The sequence below is a fragment of the Perognathus longimembris genome, chromosome 19 (genome assembly GCF_023159225.1).
Source record: "Perognathus longimembris pacificus isolate PPM17 chromosome 19, ASM2315922v1, whole genome shotgun sequence".
NCBI classification, from domain to species: domain Eukaryota; kingdom Metazoa; phylum Chordata; class Mammalia; order Rodentia; family Heteromyidae; genus Perognathus; species Perognathus longimembris.
In genome coordinates, this window is record NC_063179.1 from 33796516 (window position 1) to 33807944 (window position 11429).

Sequence of the window (11429 nt, forward strand, 5' to 3'; positions counted from 1 at the left end):
TTTTTTATTTTAAAATATTGATTACAATCCACAAATTCCATTTCCTAGAAAACCCCTGTAATAGATGAATTTGTTAATTCCCTGATCAGATTGTTAGACACAGCAAACATGTATTAAAATATTGCACTGCATCTCCACAAATATGTATAATCATGTATCAGTGAAAAATGCAAAGAGTGCATCTTTAAAAGGGAAATCTAAGAGAAAACCTAATTAATCTGATTATATAGTAGAAGGCTAATATCCCTATAGGGCTAAAACAAACAAACAAACATTTGACAGCATTTCAGAGGAAATAATGGTTACAATTCCAACCCAGCGAGATGGGGAATACAATTCTCTACTGCAGTACAGTAATGCAGCTCGGTCCTCAGGCGACTGTGAGGAGCTCTCATCGCTCCACAACCCAGGAGGCCACCATGGCATGGAGACTTGCTGAGCTGGAAAGGATAGGCCTTGATTGTAAGCTACCTCTCCAACTGTTTCTCCCGCTTTTTCTACCAAACCTACCTATTTCACTTGCCACTGCTAGGCTCTGCTTTCTGTCACCTCTAAGAGCTGCAATTGCCAACTTTCCAGCTAAGTGATTTGAGAAAAGATACAAGACAATCCCTCTAAGCCTCCATTTCCAAGTCTGATAAAAGGCCCTTAACAAATGTTAGTTGAATTGAATCCTGAATTATTCATTCTCAGGAACAAATTCCATTAATCAATCGAAGACCATCTTAGGTTTTTTACTTCCTCTCCTGTCCTAGAATGAAATCAGCAATTTTTTTAGGCTTCTTAAGACAGTAAGAAGATATAGGTGGGATGGAAGTTTTACTGCTGTTCTATCTGCCTCAGTTTCCCCCTTCAGTTCCCAGAGAAAAAGATAAAATCGCCACAGATTCTTGTAGGGTTTCAAGTTCTATAAAACTGATTCATCATTGTTTCAATTTAAAAAAAAAAACAGACTTGGATAGTACTGAATAGATTTTCAGATTATTTGACTAAGTTACTATTTTAGAATGTTTTCTCAAATTCAGTAATGTATGTATTGGGGAGGATTGTAAAAGTAAAAAGTTTTTTTTTTAAATTTACGCCGGCTACTGTTATATCATTTTGCCATGCATTTAAACAAATTGGAAACTGATCATACTTCATTTATAAAGTGCTGAGGGCTACTCAGCTCAATTAAACTTTAACTATTTGGGAAAGAGAAGCATATTGGGAAAGAGAAGCACATCAGGAAGGAGAAGCAACTTCACCTATGGAGTTCTTTAAAACTAAGCTTCGTAGAATAATGAAATTGTCATCTGCTATATCATCCTGCACACTGATGAGCGGATTGGAGAGGCCACCTCCCGCTGGCCCTTCCAATGGACTTGTTTTCAGCACAACTAAGTGCTAATAACAAATACCAGCACCTGAGATGGAGAATGAGTAAAAATGCTACCTGTTTCCAGGTATGTGCAACTTCTGAGATTATATCTAGATTGTAGCTGCAGCGTTCCATATTAGAGTCAGCCTAACATTTAATATAAGGAGGAAGTTTGATTAACATTCCTTCTGTTCCAAGGGCTTATAAAGAAAAGTGGTTTTCTTGGCATATTTATTAGATTCTTGTTTTCCCTATGTATGCAAGTTCCTTTAGGAGAAAAAATGGACTGAAGTTTGTAATGCATTTACCATCAAGATGACTGAAGTACTCAGTGGAAAAAGCTGGGAAAATATAAAAGTAGAAGTATGACATCAGTATTGCAATGTCCTGTGCCAATTGTACATGTGGGTACATCTAATGAAATGGACACAAATAATACTCAAACACCAGCTTCTCATTAAACTATAGTGTTGATGAGGAAGGTGACAGGCAGAGACCCTGTTTGAGTTACTCGGCATCATTCAAAATTATTCTGTTACCTTTAATACCAGCTGAACATCCAACCCTAGCAAACTGCTGAGAAATGTGTTGTGGTTCAAAATAGGACAGTGAGTAAGGACAGTGTCCTTACTCAAAAACTTTAGTAGCTTCCAGGACTAATAAGCAATATACCAATATTGCTTATATACCAATATACCAATACCAGTACCCAATATTGACTGATTAAGAGATATCTTATTGTTAGGCAAAGAACACATTTGTTCTTCCTGGAACCTACATAGTGGAAAGAACATTGAATCTAGAGCTACAAGCCTATCCTGTCAATTTACCAGAGAAGCGATATGAGATAATAGATAAAGCAAGCCCTCTGAGACCCCAGTTCTAGGTTTTTAAATGGCAATCAACACTCCTAACTTGAGGAGGAGTTAAGGAAGAATTAAATGGGCTGACAGTCTGAAGTCAAACACCTAACATATGGAAAGTCTTTAGCAAATGTTAGTTGAAGTAAATGTTAAAATTATTTATCCTCAGCAAATAGTTTATTCCTAATGTTTGTCTTTCCACCTATAACTGTAATCATTTTATCTTCTTCCCTGGATCATCTAGTATTCTTCCCTTCAAATTATCTACGTGGGCCAGGCACTGGTGGCTTACCCATTTAATCCTAGCTACTCAGGAGGCTGAGATCTGAAGATCATGGTTCAAAGCCAGCCCAGGTAAAAAATACCATCTCCAATTAACCACCAGAAAACTGGAAGTGGTGCTGTGGCTCAAAGTGGTAGAGCAGTAGCCTTGTGCTGAAGAGCTCAGAGACAGCACCCAGGCCCAGAGTGCAAGCCCCTTGATAGACAAAATAATAATAATAATAATAATAATAATAATCTACTTGGTTTTGACAAAGCATAGAAGCAAGCAAGAATGAAAGGAGGATTAAATACTACAGTAGCATGTTTTAGAGACAAAAACCTTCTTTGAGATATGAATAAACTCCTTAAGCAGCCCAGGTTCCTGGGTATATATTTGGAAGGGAGCCAGTGAATTGAATAGTTACTTCTCCAAGGAAAGACAGCTGTGGACTTTCATTGAGAACCCAGAAGTTATTTTATGCCATCTCCCTCCCCAAGAATGGCCTCTAGACAGTTAGTTACCTCGATTGACATTACTATCATTCTTGATTACATTAATATGAAAATGTATGACACATTGAGATACCTCCTTTCAAGTAAACAAAAATAACAAGTGAAAACAAGGGAAGAGATGCAAGTGAAGGATCCAAACCCAGCTGAATTAGAAGGGAGCCAACTCTAACAAGCTGCTCTGATGCTCAGGAGTCTGCAGTTCCAGGATGAGGCCAGCCAAGCAGTCACAGAAGCTGAGCCATCTCTTCTTGCAGAAGAGCTGGTGCCCCAGGAGACTTTGGGACAGTCACCTTTCTAGGGCTGTGACAAAATACCTGAAATCATCAACTTAATAAGGGAAAATATTTTGGCTCACAACTTCAGAGATTTAAGTTCACAGTTCCTTGACCTTGTTGCTTTGAGCCTGTAGGGTGGCAGAATGAACAATACACCATGGCAGGAGCTCATGATGGAGGAAGCCTGTTCGCTTTATGGCAACAGGGAAGGGGGAAGTTAAGTCAGGGGAGGGGCTAGAGTCCCAATATTCCTTTCAAGGGCATAACCTCTGTGACCTACCTTACTTCCAGTAGTCCTATCTCCAAATAACAAGATTGGGAAGAGCCTTTAACATATCAGCCTTAGAAAGTGTAGCAGACTTCATTTACCAGGAAAATCTAATAAGGTAAGGATCTTTACAATTTCACCATACAGGATTATTTTTAAAAATAAAATGTAGCCATAGAGGTTATATCTCTGTCAATAACTCTGTAATGGTGAGCTTATGAGGGAACTTTCTAGAGTTCAAATCTGTAATATATTTCTAGAATAGCGAAATGCTGGTACATGCCACTGTTCATAGACGACATAAAATATGAGGTCAATCAAAGTATCTAAATGAAATAGCCATACAAAACCAAAAGTTGCGCATGTAAAATCATGGCCAATAAACAAAGCATGTCAGAGACTTCAAAACTTTCAGTTTTTATTTACAAGAAATGTTATATTTTCGAAAGTAAATACATATATGTATATATAGTTTTTATTTAGGATAAAGCTAATTAAAATAATGAAAAATAAATGTCCTGCAAGATGATTCATATGTTTAGGACAATTGAATTTTAAATGCACAATTTTAGTTCCTATTATGGCTAATTAGCTTATAATGACTGCTAACTTATATTTTATTTCAGCATAGTAAAGATCTAGCATTTGTAGAGCACCTACTAAGTGTTTATGGCTTATGACAGTTTTAACTTTATTTATTCCTGTCTCCTCCCCTATTTTGAGTTCCCCTAAATGCAGAACTTGAATTACTAGGATTTGGAAAGTAAGAGAAAGCATGACAGGAGTAAAGATGGAAAAGAGCCAGTAAAGGCTTAGTCCTTTGGAGCTTAAACCTGCTGGAAAAACAAAACCTGGGAACTATTGACAACACACTCCTGAATTATCTCACCCAAATGGTGATCCAGCTAGTATATATTACATTGGTCAATGTTTAACAACCAGCTCTTGGAGAGGGTGGGAATGCTCTGATTCCTTGTTGCATTTGCCAATTTCTGAGGTATAAATATTCTCATCACTGCCAATTTCAAGCTACCCACATGACATCACTGAACTTGTAGTTGGGAAACAGTATGTCCTTTAAGTTCTCATAAGTTGACAGATATCTGCAGTGTACCTCCGTGTCTCTTATCGCTGGCTAGGATTGCTCAAGATCAGTAGGTGGTACCCACTTCCAGACTTTTATACAGTCAGCAAAGCTAGATTCACAGCCACAGAGATATAAATACTGCCATGGAAATCTGGTGCAGCAAAGTCATGGTAAGGGCGGGAAGAAAAGGGTGAGGTTCCAACAGTGACTATTAACTCCCAATATTAATAATGACTAAAGGGTGTATGGCTTGCCAAAGGTCACACAGCTAGTTGTGGAAGAGCTGAGATTCAAACACAGCCTTAGTGGATACTAGAGCCTGCTTGTCCCTGTGTCTGTCATAGAAAGCTTGAAGTCTCATAATATCAGAGAATAAAGGAAACTGTATTGAATTACTTAGGGTAGATTAGATAGTGATGCCAAGTAAATCTAAACATGTCATGGCTTAAAACAATAGAATTCTTTTTTTCCTGAGAAAAAGCTGAAGTTATCCAGGTGTCTCTCTTCCATCCAGATGTTCAGGGACCCAAATTTCTGTTACTATGCTATCCCTAGGCCAGTGATGCCATCTGTATCCAACTGGGCCATTTCTTTAATACCATGGTTTGCATACATAGCTGCAAGGCATTCTGGGATGCCCTGTCCTTTAAACAGTTGCTTCCCTGTTACAACTGCCTGGTAAGGGGTAGAGAGGGAATTTTGTGGGATACTAACTGCCTCTACCATACTTTTCCATGGGCTATTTAGGCTAAGATATTATTTTCCATTTCTTTGTGTAAAGAATTTGGGGACATAATAAGGTAAATTTTTGTGTCTGATCTCTATATTTTTTTCAGTTTGGTACAACTTGGAACTTCAGGTTATAAAAAGTAATAGTCATGCCATGTGCCCGTGGCTCCCATCTGCAATCTTAACTACTCTGGAGGCTGAGATCTGAGGCTCATGGTTCGAAGCCAGCCCACAGGCAGAAAAGTCCTCTTGAGACCCTATCTCCAACTAACCACACAAAAACTAGAAATGGAGCTATGGCTCAAAGTGGTAGAGCACTAGCCTTGAGCAAAAGAGCTCAGGGACGGCAACCCAAGCCCTGAGTTCAAGCCCCACAACCCACACACACAAAAAAGGAATACTCATTCAAAAGGGTATATTGGTGGAGAACCTTGTGGTGTGATGTTTACTGTTGGCCTGACAACCATGCAGGAGTCATACCATCCTCAAGGGCAGCAGTGGGCTCCTCAGGCAGCTCCAGTGCCTTGGGCTTTTGGGGAACCCAGGGACCCTGCATGAGAGGCACCGGCTGGCAAGATCCTGCCAAAAGCCCAGAATTCAAAAGGCACCTCATCAAGAGCCACCGCCTACAGGATTGCATAGCAAATTGAACAGTAAGAAAAGATTTGAAAACTGTAAGAAAATTCCACTGTTGTCCAAGTGAAGGATGCTCTGGAGCCTCCAACTAGCCATTTCCTCAGTTTTCTCTTGTAAAACAGCACTTCGTGGCAATGAGTGCATAGAAGAAGCATAAGGAGGGCAATTCCTATGGCATCAAGTGAGACTGAAGAGACATTCAGAGGATTATGGTAAAACCTGCTAGTGTATGAGTGGGTGGCTGCCCCTGGGCCAGCTGACCAGCATTGGCTCCTATCTACCCAAATGGTCACTGCAGAACACAGGGATCCACCTAAGAAAAACAAAGAAAGTAGAAAACTACCTGCCAAGCCAGAAATGCCCAATAAGAGAATTGATCGTTAAACAACTAACCAGCTTCTTGACAAACACTCAAGTACTCAAAACGTCCAAAAGTAGTAATGATAAGAGTAGTAGCCAGGAGGCAATGTGTCACAGCACCTCTGAGAGATCTTGAGAAATTGCTCTTACTGAAGCCCACAGTGACTCTGGTTAAACTTTCTACCATGCCATTTCCTTTGACACCTGTCTTTGTGCCCATAGTCAACTCTTGAAGCCAGCCTGTGGGATAGGTATGGATTGGGGCTCCAGACAGGTGCTGGGCAATTAGAATCCTTGTCCATAGGAACAATAATCCTTAGCCTAGCTCTAGAGGCTTGCTTTATGAAAGAAACCCTATCACCTAAAAAAAAAACCATCTGTCTTATATTTGCAAAACTAGAGGACACATATCAAGAGAACAGCGTTTCTTCAATCCATGTACAGACATACCTGACCTGTGTTTCATGAGACTTCTTTCTGCAAAGTATTGGCATGAACTACTCTGTGTCATCTTGTTCTCAGAGTGATCTGATCCTCACATCCCTCTCCACTAGTATTCACACCACGTTACCTTTGCCCAGCTAGAGAGTAACTTCATCCACAGCTGCTCAGGTTGATGCATTCATAAATGCTTGTGTCCAGTTTGGGGGGAATCTCCAAAGAAACTCAAACTAGAAACACACATAGTCTAAGTTCCCATAATCATATATGATATCATCCTGTGAATATAACACAGTGTTCCTATAGAAAATATTATAAGCAGCATCTTATTAGCACAGACAGTGATAGTTGGTTACCTCAGAATGATCCTAAAACTTTACATCAAGATATTGACAAGTCTGAACTTATGTTAAATTTCAATACACAGGATAGTATGCTCCCTGCACAACACACAGATAACCAAACCCAAACCCTAGAGACACCATGTGACTTGGAAAATACTATCAAGTAACATGGTCAGACACTGTATAGCGACAATTTTTTTGTCTGACCGAAATCCTGGACTTGACACCCAGGCTTCAAGCCCAGAATCTCAGAATTGATTTTGATATTGAAGAGTTCTTTTCAGCTTTAAATATCCAGACTCTAACTGAAAACAATGAATGTGACACCATGAACACTGAAGCAATCTTGGAATCAATGGGCACGTACCTAGAATGACTTCGTACTAGCAGACCCCTATGTTCAGCCCTATGGGTATAGGGGAGTATTCAAACTCTTAGGCGTGGAGACAGATGTAGATGGACTTAAACTTCTTCTTACACAGTGGTCCTCATCAGGCCCAAAATAGTATCCTGAAACACTCTAGAATCTTCATGAGCACCAATTCATCTGACACAGAGGATCCCTCCCTGGCTAGACACATACTTGCTCCAGAGAGTGAGATGCCGTTGAACTGTAGAGACACAGACCATGAGTTCTGGTTTTGAAACCCTGGGGAGCTTGTTCTGCACCAGCAACAAAACCCAGACAAAAAGGAACAACTTTCTCCTGGCTGATGTGGTCCAGAACACGATGAAGTCTCAGTTCAGCTCTGACAGCCAGGCATGTGCCCAGCTGCATAGTCCCAATTTTCTGAACATACAGTACATACATGGCATTTACGACTTCCTTGTGGACTTAAAACAGGGAACAGGCACAATAATGCTAACTCTGGAATGTAGTTGATGGTGTAGCTGTTTAGTCTCTGCCATAAGTACTTGTAAACCCAAAATTTGTGTATAAATGTGAGTGTATTATAAAGTGTAAGATAATGACCTGAAACTTTGTACTTGACAAATTGATGACATTAGGAGGCGAGCACTTTACCACTAGGCCATATTCCCAGTCCCAATTTATGACATTAGGAAATAAAAAACTACATTAAGTGGTTGGAGGCACGGCTCAGTTGGTAGAGCACTAGAAAACAAGGGAAAGAATCAAGTACTGAGTTCAAGTCCAGATCTCAGCCCCCCCCAAAAAAAAAGAAGAAAAGAAAAACTACATTGAAACAACTCTCAAAGATTCATGTCTATTTTTATGTTCACTAATAACATAGTAACAACTACAGAAAAAAAGCTTCCTTATAATAAGAAATATACACTGTAGTTTGAGGTTAAAAGAGAGTGCTGTGGAGCCTGAATAGCTAAGTTCAAGTCTCACCTCTGTCTGGCACAATGGTGAGCACCTAAAATCCCAGCACTCAGGAGACTAAAGCAGAGGAATCTTGAGTTCCAGGCCAGCCTGGAACTTAGCTTCCCTGTGCTTCAGTTTCTTCATCTTGTAGAAGCATGATAACTATACTACCTACTTCTTAGTGTTATATTTATGTGCACTGGAAACATTTTTTTTTTCTTTTCAGGGGCTGGCTCATGGTGGCGGCTCAGCATAGCCTACATCTGCCTAAACATCTGCTCTGGGGAGCAACTTCCCACAGACCCCAGGAACCTCTCTTGCCATGCCTTGTCATGGCCTCAACTGGTCAAAGTTTGCAAGTAGATGGATGTTGAAGAGCAATGTCATCTTGGCATCAAGCTAGGTAGGATGTTTTGGCCTGAAGCATTCAAAGCAGAGACAAATGTACTAACTTGTCTCAGCTTCTCCCTCAAGTTTCAAAACTGGCTTCCTGAGTAATATAACATGTCCTGCCATCTTAGTACCCATGCTGTCAGTTTCTTCTTGTGATCCATCTCCTGGCCCCCAACTATGCACGTATCATTGCAACTTTTACACTGGCACACAAATACTAAGGGACATTTGGCAAACTTAAGAGAAATGTATGACTAAAGTTAGCATTTATGTTGATTTAGGCAAAGCATATGAAATGTGTTGTGATTCCATATGAAGGTGACAAGATGGTTATGGATTAAAAGAAGTGCAAATCATTTTACTTTAATAAAATGTTTTTGAACATCTCATTAAATTTCCAAGTTTTGCAAGTTTTCTACATACTTAACTAAATTTTAAGATATTGATATTCATTAAGTTGGTATTTTAAATTGATTTTTACCCTCTAAAAAGCAGAGTTGAATTGTTTTACATGACTGGACACAAATTATGTAAAAACCTTATTTAAAAGCAACACAATTAGGAATCTTTGTGAAATAAAAACTAGAAAAATAATTGTATGGTCAAACGTGGTGGCTAATTCCAGTCATTCCAGTTACTTAGGAAGCAGAATTCAGAAGAAATGCAGTTGGAGGCCAGTCCAGACCAAAGTTAGCAAAATCCCCTGTAACAAATAAGTCAGAAGTGATGGTGTGGTTTGACAGAATCCTTCTGATCCTGGACCATATCTGAAAAAAAAATAGAGACCAATATAAGCAATAAAGAATCAGAGGATGTTTATAAAGTGGGAAAACCATTTGCTAACTCTGAGACAGATTAAATTTAATAAGTTGTATTTTTATTTCAAGCATAAAACCCAATCTGACTCACTTTTCAGTGTTTTTAATAAGGTTTAGTACATGCAAATACATTAAAAAAACATTTGGGGGGCTGGGAATGTGGCCTAGTGGTAGACTGCTTGCCTCGCATACATGAAGCCATGTTCAATTCCTCATTACTATATATGTGTGTGTAAGAAGTGGCGCTGTGGCTTAAGAGCTAGAGTGCTAGCCTTGAGCAAAAAGAAGTCAGGGACAGTGCTCAGGCCCTGAGTCCAAGCCCCAGGACTGGCAAAAAAAAAAAAAAAAAAAAAAAAAAGGAAAAGAAAGAAAAAAAACCACAGTAATTTATCTGCCTGGGATGGCTTCAAATACTGCTCCTCAGATCGCAGCCTCCTGAGTAACTAGGATTAAAGGCATGAGCTGCTGTGAGCTACTGGCACCCAGCATTAACAGGGTTTTGTTTTGATTTGTGTGAAACTTTTTTCCTGGTATTTAGCTATAGGATCTTGGTCTTTAGAGTGTGGGTTGACTCTTCATAGTTCCATGAGTCTTTCTCAAATTTCACCTTGTCTACAAGGTTTAGTTTCAGTCTCTTTAAAGCAAAATGAATATTGACAGATATTTGTGAAGTAAATTCTAGATTTTCTTCTTGAACAAATGGTCTTATCAACAACTAGAATTTTTTTTTTCCATCTCTTGCTCTTGCTCATTCTTTCAAAGCACTTGGCTTCATTGTCATTTGGAACATTTTTTTGTACTCATAATCATGTTTCACCAATTAAATAATTGAATTACATCTAACTGAATATTTATGTCTATTTTAATCAGGTTTGGCAACAATTAATTCACTCAGTGGGACCAAAATTGCACACTAGCATGCGCCATGACTTTCCTATGTTGTGGTATGCCTCTGTATGTTGCACACCACACCAACTACAGCCAGTACTTGCAACCAGTGAACTGGAATCTACGTAGAAGACTTGGGGGACCAATTATACCAAAGATGACAAGACTTCGTGACTTACAGTATCTGGAAAGAACTGGAAAATATAGTGTTTGGAAAGAGCATGGAGGAACCAAGTTCTAGCTCCATTTCTTCAGCAAATATTATATAAGAAATATCTGTAAGCCTAGGAGAGCACCAGTTTTTGGCCTGTTGTCAAGGTTAAATTCTTACTCTTTTATGTCTACCTAAGACATAAGAGCTCACAAAGCTATGTTGTGAACACATTCACAAACTCATGGATCTGAAATTCTATCAGAATCAGCCCCACGTATACACACCATCAAAATATTTGTAGATGAGAACATTTTATTTTATTTTTTTGCCAGTCCTGAGCCTCAGGGCCTGAGCACTGTCCCTGGCTTCTTTTTTGCTCAAGGCTAGCACTCTGCCACTTGAGCCACAACACCACTTCTGGCCATTTTCTATATATGGTGCTGGGGAATCGAACCCAAGGCTTCATGTATACGAGGCAAGCACTCTTGCCACTAGGCCATATTCCCAGCCCCAGAACATTTTATTTTTATAGAAATGAAAAAGAAAAAATATATACCTCAAGAGGTAAAATATTTCCTGCATGCATGCAAGAGGTACTGAATAAATGTCTGATGAATAGTATACAAGCTGAAACATATCTGCCAGAGTATGTCTTTCATTTTAGTGCCTGTGGTATCTGTGTACAACAAGCAAATGCCCAGTGTTT